This window comes from Micrasema longulum, unplaced genomic scaffold, assembly GCF_059751315.1.
Source record: "Micrasema longulum isolate JH-2025_06_02 unplaced genomic scaffold, ASM5975131v1 h1tg002280l, whole genome shotgun sequence".
Lineage (NCBI taxonomy): Eukaryota > Metazoa > Arthropoda > Insecta > Trichoptera > Brachycentridae > Micrasema > Micrasema longulum.
In genome coordinates this window covers 63,932-76,875 of record NW_028279436.1, presented here as the reverse complement: position 1 = coordinate 76,875, position 12,944 = coordinate 63,932, and positions in this window count along the sequence as shown.

Sequence of the window (12,944 nt, the reverse complement as noted above, 5' to 3'; positions counted from 1 at the left end):
TTATTTATTGTTTATTAAGAAACCTTTTATGGTTAATATTATAAAAAAACACTGTAAATAGGCTAATGAGTTTTCAGGAAGGTTTCACAATGGTTGTTAACTTTAGTCTGTGCAGTAGGGCATTGTACATTTTCAGTCCTTTGTTTAGCAGATTGTCCTATTTTTGTTTTTTTGCTATTTGTCTATGGTAACGATGTAACATTCTCGTGTTGTGATAGGGTATTTTGAGTTTTTATTTAATAAACAAAAAAATTATTATATTAGTATGACATTTTGTCACCAAACTTGTATGCAATGTTTACTGATGGGATTCCAACTGCGAGCCGTTTTGTATGTACTCACTTTTAAACCCGAAAATTATAAATGAAAACTTGCTCTGAATACATTGACAGTCGTGTCATTAGAATAGAGTCATTATATTTTTAACGTTGTTAAGGAAAATACCCTATTGTGCATGTCAGTTACATTCGTTCGAGGGTTTCAGCGCTTGGCCACAGTGGCGAGCGTTTTTTGGCGCGGCGCGGGCGTAGTGAACTCAAACATATGGTAACAAGTGTAGTGACACGCGCAGGCGCTGCAAGGCGCCGCGTACCGCGCTCGCGCCGCGCCGCGCCGCAAAACGCTCACCACTATGGCCAAGCAGTCAAGTTTTATCAAGTTGTCTATGTTTAGTTTAAATTTATCTGTGCAATTTTTATGTAAAGATTTAGCTAATTAGCTCTAATTTATTTGAATGAAAATTTTTGACTGAATTTTATAGAAATTTGACTCAATTTGTTTATTTCTTATTTTTTTTCTCGAGAATAACAGTGGCACTACTTAATTTTTATTTTTTAATGTGAAAATAGATACATACAAATAAGAGAAAATCGCTAAACCGGGATACCGGCTTCTCAGCAGAAATACAAAAATACATAAATAATTTTTATAGAAGAGTTACACACACCCGTGCTATCGGTAAACTAACATTAATTCCCAAAAACAAAGGCACAACTGAAAGTTAACTCGCTCGTGCCATCTAGTTATATTTTCAGAAATAACAATGGCGTAATGATCAGTCGGCCACTCTTATTTCTTGAATTTGAGTAAAAAAATATAGTAAAGCAATGTCATTTTTGCTTTTAAGGTCACATAAACATATTTAAGAATAATGACATTAATTTTTAATAGCTATGGTGCGATATGGTTTTAAATAAGACTCAGGATATATAGTAGAAAAGTTTAGCCTAATATAAAACCTCTGTGTATAGCATAATTAAAACCTTACATGCAAAATCCATAGATGAATTCTAAAAAATTTACTCACAGTGCGATATCCATAGACAAAATCTATGGCTTTTTGTGCTAATGGAACGTTATTAGGAGGTTGTGCGGTCTGACTTTTCCTCATGCAAACGTATTTTCTCTCTGGATTATGGCGCTAGAGCCATGTTTTTTTTTTGCACTATAAATATCCACCATTGGCGTGTCTATTTATGAGTTTATTTATGATCTTCGTTGTATTTTTACACTTATAAACGACCTAACACGGCATAGTTTAATTCAAATCGGGAGTTGCGTACTGAGCGACATCTACAAAGAAACTAATGGGTCAAAACGTAAAACTACTCATTTATTAGTAGTTTAGTCGCCTTCTGTTTGATGCGCGTATGCGGTTTCTGGACTATTCTTAATTCTATGGCCGGTCCATTACATAAGTTTAAAAAGTAGGTAAAACTATTATAATTTTTCAAAAGTAAACCGCATTTTTTTATTAATCTTTTTCAAAGAAATGGAAACAGACAAATTTGTGTGCTTTGAACTTCGTCCAAGCCTCATTTTCATTTGCTTTAAGTATCGTTCCTTAAGCTGTTTTTGCCACCTGTGTACTATAATTTAATGCATAATACAAGAACCAAGGAATCATTAGAATACTCCAAAATGGAATTTAACTGTGAATAACTAATGTATGTTAGAGAAATGATACATTTTGTTACTATGTGAATTAATGTTTTTAATTAATAATTATGTATGAAAGGGCATGAGATGCTTGCCAAGAAAAATATCAATATTTATTTCTTCGAATTAAACGATAAAAAAAACTATTAAACAAACTATTTGCTTTGTGGTGCGGTGGTTATCGCATTTGGCTCCCACACACTCATGTCCCAGGGTTGATTCTCGATACGTTCGGCCGGGAATATTTACAGTAAAACTCCAATTATCCGGATTAATGAGAGCCAGATGTTATCCGGATATGCAGAAATTCAGATACAGTCGAACTTGGTTGTCACGAGATAGATGGGACCGACTGAATTTGCTCGTTATAACCGTTACTCGTTATACCAGAGAAAGGTTTTTTTAAAATCCAATTGCCATTGCATATTGTCACCAAGTAAACAAATAAATATACGTATAGTTCATATTGATGTACTCGCCTTAGTGATTCCTGGGAAAAGATGACCAGAGTGGTTTACCGTTGCCTTCTTTGGTGGATTTTTCTGCCGGGGTTACCTTCCCTTAGCTGGTTGGTTTTGAGGCGCCAGAAACTCGCCTTTCATCCTCTCGCTATCTGCTGTGATCACACCGTTATGAGTGTGATCCCATTGCCGAGGGTTCGCAATGTGGACGCTAACGAGTTGGACTAGTCAGTAGTGTTGCCGATGGAATGTTAAAATGTTGATAAATAAACATTCTTATTTTTCCAGAATATTTTCACTGTGGATAAGAAGATTTTTACACAAGATTTTTCGCGTCACATTCTATTTCACAAATAATTGCCACTTTTTTACGAATTGAAAGACACTTCCTCTTGTTAGTAGACATGTATATAATTCAAGGGTTAATTTTTAACTGATTAAACATCAACCACTAGTATAATTTTTGTATGCCTTAACCACAGAACATTACAGGAAATTTAAAAGCGTTGTCAAAACCCCCGAAATACGAGCATCATTCATAAACTTCAGAAAAAGTTGTAAATTGTAATGTTGTGCCTAACCGGTACTTACTGGGTTAACAAAGCTAGTATTTTTTTACACACAATTCGAACCATGTGTGTGATTTTTTTCAATGTTGTCGGCGAAAACACCAATTATTGTCCTTAAAATATAGCTTCATTAGAATGACAGTTGTCAGTAAAAGTGACGACATAACTTTGTAGTGACGTCTATGGAGTGATTTATATTGACACACGAAAAATCATTCGTATCTGGCATTTTAATTTTTTTTTTAATACAATGCTTGACACATAAACCAACACAAATATATAAAATCAGCTTTAAAACTAAAATAAACCTAATTATTAACGACGTTCTTACAAGGTTACATCATTTTGCAAAAACGTTACAGATGAGACAAATTGATCGAATAAAAAAATGATTCATTTGATGTTGTACATGAAAAAAGTATAAATGTCTTAATTGTTGGTGAAGAATTGTCTTAAACACACTATAATAGGCTTGTTTTTGCGTTTTTATATCAATTTTCGGAAACAGTTTCATGTTTGCATGAAAAAACTGATAAAATCGATTTGATCGGTACATGATCAGTGATCGGTAATTTCCCATCACTATTGACATTAGTTTGGCAGTTGTCATTTTAAGGACTATAGCTACATAGACTTTACATAGTGTCATAAACATCATACGATCCCGGTGCCCAGCGGCATTGGTCCGAAGTTAGCCGCCCTTTTAGATTTTATTACTCAGGTTTTTATTTTTGTAAAATTATTTTTTTAAACAATTGAAGAGTTTTTGCTCAACTGCTGACAATATTTTCATTCGGTATGTCCGAGAAGTATCTCGTTATATAAGTGAATATCTGTATGGAGAAAACCACAAACTAAAATGTCAACAAATGTTTCCTCATCATATCCAAGATCTCGCTATTTCTGTGATCGTTATAACCAAGTTCGACTGTGATTGTTTTAACCATTAATTTAAGGCAATTTTTAAAAGATAATGCAAAGTTTATTCCAAGACATTGCTTTTGAAATAATACAGCTAATTGGAATCACAAAAAAACTTACTTAAACATGTTCAGCAAAGTTAATTGCTTTGACGATGAAACTCATCTACAAGCGGCGAGGTTTAATTTCCTGATAACAATCCAGATAAACGGAGGTCTACTGTATGTTCCAAAGTTTTCTTCCAGTATTTTATAATCTCTAATCTGGCATCTGACGAGTAAGACAGATAATATTTCTTCAATGCAATGAATTATCAAAATACACTGAAATCAGTGCCCTATGAACTGCTCAGTGTGTGTAGGGTAGGAACAATATCTGTGGCTAGGATCTAGAAGAGCCAATGTCAGATTTCATACATTTCTTGCCGCCATTTTTGTACACACATATATGTTAACAAATTACAACAGGAATGGAGAACATTTTAGAGAAGAAAATTCATTGGCTGGTTTAAGTGGCCACTTTACACACTGTAACATTCACCATTTTAACATATTACAACAGAGATGAAAAACATTTTAGAGAAGGTAATTTAGAAGTCTAGGCATCTACAGGGCTCATGACCTGTCAATGGCTGGTTTGACCTATTGCAACACGAAGGCGGCGAATCGACAGCCAAGGTCAGTTTGTCACTGGCACACAAAGCCGGCAATTAGGCAACGGCCAGACAATGCCTAGGCAATGGCTAGGCAATGCCTAGACTTCTATATTACCTTCTCTAAAGTGTTGTTCATCTCTGTTGTAATATGTTAATATTAACAGCTCCCCGGGGAGTTGAATCCAGTCCCTGTCTAAAAAATTTGGACAAACTCAAAATATTGTTATTCACCATTTTGCTGAAGTTTGAAAACACATATATTTGTTGTAATGTTTTTTATTCATATTTTTTATCAAAGACATCAAATAATTCATTATAACACCACAAAATGGCTAAATAATTACTCTCCTGTAGTATAACAATTTATGACACTAGCCCAGCCCTTAAAGATCCAAGCCACAGATTAATTTGCTCTGTGAGTCATGCCCTTTTGTAAATATGTATGCGGTTAGATTGTTTGAATGGCAGACATATTAAAGTGACATTAAATGATGTAATAAGTAGGATTTCATGGTATCTTTTTTTTTTTAAACGTTTTTATGATTTGCCCAAATGTCAGGTTGCGGTAGGGCGGGGTTCGAACATCGAACCTCTGATCCGCGAGTCTGCGACTCTAGCCACGGGACTTTCAACTTGGTTCATGTGGATGTACATTAATTGATATTTCGGCTTAAATGCTGACTGCACAATTGCCGATTGATGAAACTAAATACTTGGCTAAATATTGGATGAATGATGGTGTTTAAAGGAGTAACGGTTACAATTACCGTTACACAAATTAACTTGTTTCGTGAAAACATTTAAATGTGTTTTGAAGCGCCCGGTTGAATTACGACAAAAATTAACTCATCGATATTCAAGTATTTTAACAATGTTTCATTATGTCCAAATGCTTGCAGACTGGCTGGATTTCCTCCCTAGGGAGTTGTTCATATTTAAATTTACTTTAACAGAGAGGGAAAACATTTTTGACAAAGGAATATGGAAGTCTATTGATTGGAAGTGATTTGGTTCAGCCGGATGAATCTCACCCACGTGATAAAGGTTTCAGCTCTTTTACTTCACAAAAGTCAACAGACGGAAGAGTTGAGGAAATGTGGATGTTCAAACATGGGCAGAATGGTGAATGTTACATAATGTGTAAAGTGGCCACTTAAACCAGTCAATGACAGGTCATAAGCCCTGTAAATGCCTAGACTTCCATATTCCTTTCTCAAAAATGTTTTCCCTTTCTGTTGAAATAAATTCAAGTATTTTGACTAGTTAATGTGTATCTAAACTCAACCGGACAGCGTCACAACGCACTACCGCATTCCTTCCGTGTTCGCCTTGAACGTAGACCCCATCTGTAGGTTAAAAATCTGGAAACAGCTTCACAAAAATAAATTAAAATGATTCTGTAATGAAAAACTAGTCAGGGTATTATAAATCCACAAATTGAACTGCCTGTGAAACTGTATCGAAACCGGCGGTTTCGCCTATACTGCTCTAAACTGTTATTTCAGAGGAAGAGTTTTGTGAATCAGTTTCAGTTGTGAGTTAATAACATCCTATAATAGTTTAATTTATCTTTGTGAAACTGTTTCAACTGTTTCTAGAGGATGACTGTTTATTTTTTTCTAATCTAAACGAATGGCAATCTGGTAAATAATTCCCCATAAATCCCAATTGCATGAATACTGCTGTAAAATGCTGATTGCATACATGCCTTTCGCATGAATAGGTCTATAATCCCATGTCCAGCTTATTACATTTTCACTTTCAATTTCACATGTCTGCCAATCATCTTATCGAAAGAAAATGAACCTTAACAGCACTGTTTTCTTTTTGTGTAAATGTAAAAATCATGTCTTGTTACCAAAAAATAATATCAAATTGATTCTAAAATTGCTATAAGGGACCAAATTTTACAGAATGTGGATTGAGGGAAAATTAAAATAGATATTTGTTTGTACATGTTTAATATACATATATTATTATAATTTGTACATCTAATGTACACTGTTTTAAATTTAAAAAGAAAACGGTATAAATGTTTGTGTTGTCCAGGGGCTTTTTGAACCCATTACATTGAAAAGTCTATTCCATTGCTCGTTCTGGGGTTGGACGTAAAGGATTGATATGTTTTATATTGATGTTTCACTATATATCATGTTATTTCACAAATTTATTTTTCAAAATAGTTGTTTAAATTAAATCATAATAATTAATATCATAATAACAAAACATATCTTATAAAATTACAACATTGCTTAAAAAATGTATTATGGAATTAAAAAGCCCGAGTAGATTTAAGATGATTTTTTGCAATAAACCGACATATATTTTCCAGCAATTTTCTCAATTTTTATTTAAATTTTTAATTTGTTGCAACAGAGAGGGAAAACATTTTTGAGAAGGGAATATGAAAGTCTAGGCATTTACAGGGCTTATGACCTGTCATTGGCTGATTTCAAAGGCCACTTTACACACTGCGTAACATTCACCATTCTGCCTATGTTTGAACGTACAAATTTCCTCAACTCTTCCATCTGTTGACTTTTGTGAAGTAAATGAACTGAAACCTTTATCATGTGGGTGAGACTTATCCCCACTCGATTTCCTTACTCGAGACTTTTACGAGTCAAAAACACTCGTCCAGGGTTCTGGTTCTATTTCACACATAACTGTATTTTTCGTCTGCCTGGACACATGCGAAAATAACTACAATAATTTAACGTAGTTATGCAGAAAGCAGCCAGCCATAGAAAAGTGAAACTGATATAATCGCACCTTTATGAAACGAGTGAATGATCGAATCTTCACGACAGTTGGAATGTTTTTGATTTTGACAAATGATAAACAATGAATACATTAGTTTTTTACATTACAAACAAGAATATAAGTATGTATTTAACTAGTTTTAATGATTCTTAAAGTACCGTCAGATTTTTCTAGTGCTGTGGGTGTTTTTTGCAAATTGAGAAATGCCGTTTTTGTGATCGACGCTTTTTTCAGTAGGTGATTATTACAGTTTAATTGTATGAAGGCTGCTTTCTGCATAACTACGTTCAATCGTCATAACAAGAAAGAAAAAAGCTCTTGATAATTTTTTGTTTGGTTAGTTAATTTTTCTTTCAGTGTGATTTTCCCCCCAATTCACAACATTTATTTTCTGATCGGTATATCATTTGCAATAATTTTTCCAAACAATTTATAATACAACTATTAAACTTTCGAATTTGGCTGTTAGGGTCCATTTTGTTTCACAAAACAAACTAGTGTGAAATCAGTGCTATTGTAGTATTAATACAAATCTATGTATAATAGCTATATGTTTTGTAATTATGTATAACAGAAAATACTGTGTATTGTGTCAATATCTTTACTGTTAAAGTTTAACTTTTGCTTAAGTAAAATATGCATTGAATATCTGATTGGATGAATGTCAAATTATCTCTACCAAAAGTTCGTCAGCACTACAGCACAGACGGAACATTTGTATAACACCAGTATTTTTTTGATATTACAATTTCAAATATTGGGAACCCGGTATTTTGATACTTTCTCAATATTTTTGCTAAACATTTAATATATACTTAAAAACCATAATCTTTTTTGCTTCACTTTATTAAGTTTTCAGATTAAAATCGTCTTAAAAGATGGAAATCCTTAATATAAAACTGTTTCTAAGTAAATCAACAATAATGATTAAAATTCACTGTTTATTTTTGAGGCCTTCAATTTCAATTAAGGCTTTTTTTAATTACAGTAAAACCCCTGATTTACGTTTTTCAAGGGAGCAGCGAAAAAAAGTGTTAAACTGAGGAAAATGCTCAAGTGAGGAAATGAAAAACTGCAGAAAAATTGTAAAAACGGTCATAATTGGGGATTATTCATATTTACCTATGATTTCATAAAAAATATTTTGTTTATTTTCAATCAATACCACAATGTCTTTTTTTATTAAATTTTGAAAAAAATGTTTAAATAATTTTATGTAGGTACTTAACCTTGAAAACACAAAAATAACATTTTTAATTTGCATAAAATGCATACAATGATATTTCCCTAAATATTGGGAAATTTTATTTATATGGTATCACTTTTTTTAGCATGGCACCACATAATTTCAACTGTCATTTACATCGCAGCAAAACTGTTTCACACTTTTATGATAACTGTTTAAACAATCTTCTTTCCGAATTATGTTTATAACTTCAAATAAAATTTTCGATTGTCAAATGTTTTAACTTTCTGGATTGTAATTTATTGATGGAAAGACTTTATTCTTCCTAAACATGCGTCAACCGCATGTCACAATTTAGTAAAATGTCAAAATTAGACGCTTAAACAAAATGGCCAATTACCTGAACCTACTTTGAATTTAGTTTGGGACAACAATTTACGCATTTTTTCATAACCTTGATTTCATTCACTATTTTGGGTGAACACGGAGGCGCGCGGCTCGGCATCTTTTGACAGATCGAATGAGTTTCGAAAAATTTTCAACGTAAAACCGGGGTTATGAAAAACGTTGATTGGGGGAATATTTGAATGAGAATGTTAAGAATAAAATGGGACCTAAACATTTAACAACGGCGCAAAAAGCGCGAAAACGTAAAATTGAGGAACGCAAAAACGAGGTTTTACTGTAGTTTACTCAGTGGTCGGCAAACTTATCAGTCAATAGATCCAAAGATCAGCAGTACAACAATTAAGATTTCTTTTGAGAGTCAAATTTATTTTTGTTTTAAAACGTTCCCACTTAAAAGCCAAGAAACATTTTTTTGTTGTTTATCTAATACTTCACAATAATACATTATGTAATTAAGATTCAAACACTTTTGAAAATGTTAAAAAACTAAAATAGGAATGTTTTTTTTTTTTGCATTTTGTGAGTTATTTTGACATTTATCTTCTCAATTTAGAATTAAGGCGCCTTGCTAGATATGAAAATGTTTTTATATATATATTAGAAATATAATTGTTGACATTTTGCCATAAATAATTGTTTATTTAAATTTTGTTTTGGGCCCAACGGGCCTAATTATAAACTGTAAAACTCACAAAATATTGTCCATTTTGTTAAAATTCTTAAGATGAAATCAATCAAATGAAAAAAAATTATGTTAAGTTTGAGCAATTCGTCAATAAATGGTATTCTTGCATTCAAATTAAGTCTATTTGCATTCAAATGAATTATATTATTTGCAATGTTTTAAGTGTGTCCAAATGTTTGTAGACAGGCTGGATTTCCTCCCTAGGGAATTATTTAGATCTAAATTTGTCGCAACCGTGCAAAAACATTTTTGAGAAGGCAGTATGGAAGTCTAGGCATTTACAGGGCGTATGATCTGCCATTGGTTGGTTAAAGTGGTCATTCACCATTCTGCCCATGTTTAAACATTCACGTTTCGAAGAGTTAAGGAAATGTGGAAATAGACATTTACCACTGGGTCAATATAAAATTTAATAATTTTTTTCTATTTTATCATATTCAATTTTAACTTAAACCAGCCAATGACAGATCATAAGCCCTGTAAATGCCTCGACTTCCATATTTGCTTCTCAAAAATGATTTCCCTTTGTTGCAACACATTTAGATAAATTATTTGCATTCAAATTAATTTTATATGCATTTTAATTCAATCTATTTGCATTATAAGAAAGTCTATTTTTATTTTAATTTAGTCTATTTGCATCTGAATAAAATTTTAATGAAGTCTATTTGCTTTCAGATAAAGTTTTTCATTGGTTGATTTGCATGCATTAAAATGAATTCGCATTGTGAAACTATTGAACTGTAAGAATGAATTCATTTGGTTATATGTTGCCAATATTAGATTAGATATTTTCATTTGCTGATTACGACTATTAATGAATTCAAACAAACTCTACATTCGAACAATTATTTGAATAAATAGAATAATACATTCGATTATTTTCATTCAAATGATTCATCTCTAGTGCATATTTTTTTATCTATAACTAATCACTTGCGCTTATTTTTTTATTCACTCGTCACAGACAAGTGACCCACACTCATGCCAGTAAATTGGGCCGCATTTATTACCCTTTACATCTCTGTACGACTCCTGGTATTCATGCCGGAAGTTTAGCCAACATTTATGCCATAATGACCCGCACTCATGCCAGATGCTTGGCCCACACTTATTTCTTGACATTTACATCAGATGATTGGCACACACTTATGCCATAAGTTGGCCAAAATTTACGCCAGATGTATAACTAATAATACTTACTCCATTTGACATTTTCATCCCAAATTTACACCATTATTTCAACACTTACGCGATAAACATGAAGTTGATTCTGAACGAAAATATGAAACTAATTATTCATAGATTGCGCTTTTATCGTTTTTTATTAAAAAATGCCATTTTTATGTTTATTTTCAATGGAAATTTTTCAATACTTGTTTTGCAGAAACTTTACACTATATATGCAATATTGCAGGGGCGAACCGTGTGTAGAAGCGATTGTGCACAGCTTACCATTATAACCATAATAATGTTTTATTGTAACTTTATTTACAGAAAAACAAATAAATAATTACCATTTATTTTAAATCATTTCCACCGTTTGTATTTTTATCCTAATATAAATTTTAATTTTAATAAAGCGCGCCCAGCGCCTGCGGTGAGCCAAGAAACTAGCCGATTATTCCAGCTTATTTTTTCATGCAAATAAGTACACTAAATGTTGAATGTCTTAACCCCAGTGCGGGTTTTTTCTCCTAGATTAAACTTGCAGATTACACAAATTATTTGAAGATTCTTGATTTGGAAAACAGTACTTCAAACATTGTTTCTTAAGGACTTTTTTCTTTGAGATGGTACTTTTGACATAAGACTATAATAACTTTCATGCGTCATAGTGCAGGACATATAGCACTCCACGCGGCCGTTTTTAGCACTAGTAATTACTAGAACAATGCGGCCAGTTGACATTTCAATTGAATACCTAATATCGACTGAATTCATAGTGGTATTTTTTATTTATTTTATAATGAATTATATATTGAAGTAATGGATAATATATCTATATAATATAATATATAACAAAGTTACATAGTTTGAGTTGATTTCATGGATGAGAGTTGTTGTATCACACAGAACCACAGAAAAATATCAATTTATAGTAAATATTACTTACATTATATTATGTACCTTCTATATAGGTACAAATATATATTATATTTTTGATAGCTTACCTGTAAATAAAATCACCATTTGCCACTGCTATATTGATTGTAACAAATACCATAACAATATAATTTAGGTCCTTTTCACAAAATGTAATAACTTATTTTATTTTATTTTTGCACCACAATAGGCCAGGAGGCCCAATTACAGTGGTGAATTACATCACACCCAGGCTTGAGAAAAATCACATGTTTAATTTTTGTGTTCTCACCGGGAATTGAACCCGGAACCTTCCGTGCGTGAGTCAAGCGTCTTGACCACTACACTACGGAGGCCGCCTAATCTTATTTATTGTTTTGTACACCATTTTGTGAAAAGAATCTAAATTATATTGTTATGCATTTGTTACAATCAATATAGTGTAAAATTTCCGTAAACCAAGTTTTTAAAAAATTCCACTGAAAATAAACGTAAATATGTCATTTTTCAATAAATTTCAATTTCCAATATTCCAACTCGTAAGTTGAGAAACAATAAAGTACTATTCATCGATCAGCATAGAACCAACTATGGCCTTAATTCTTCAATGACCCGTCTTTGTCGTATTGTTAACTCAAGACAAGATCTGGACTTTTTTGGTTTAAGTTTACAACGATTTAAACGAGCACTAAATAAATAGTCCAGATCTTGTCTCGATGTCCCTTATGTTTGTCAATGCTTCTTTTCTTCTTTTTTTTTATGTTTTAAACTATTATTTCATTGTTATATTTTAAACCTATAAATTGTATACATGGACGATGTCCGTTCATAAATAAATAAAAATCATAAAAGCGCCATCTATGAATAATTAGTATCATATTTTTGTTTAAAATCACCCTAATTAAAAAAGTAACAGTTGACAAAAAATTTTAATGCTAAAAATGAAATAATATTAGTCAAAGAAGTGTGAAATAAAACAAAAAAGGTGTTTGAAATTTCTGTATTTTTTCTAATATAACTATCAAATTTTAATGAAATTTTGTTATTTTATAATTTGGCATATTTTCTGTCAAAATTAAATCACCAAATTTTTGTTGTTCTACGACCATGATGAAATGTAATATTTTAATTCAGAATGCTATAATTGACTAGCATAAAAAAACTTAATTATATGTTTTTTGATAAAATTATTGAACCAATGTCGAATCACAAATCTGCAAAAATTGAGGTTTTTTTTATTATCGCCACACTCTGCTTAAAACTTTCTCAAATT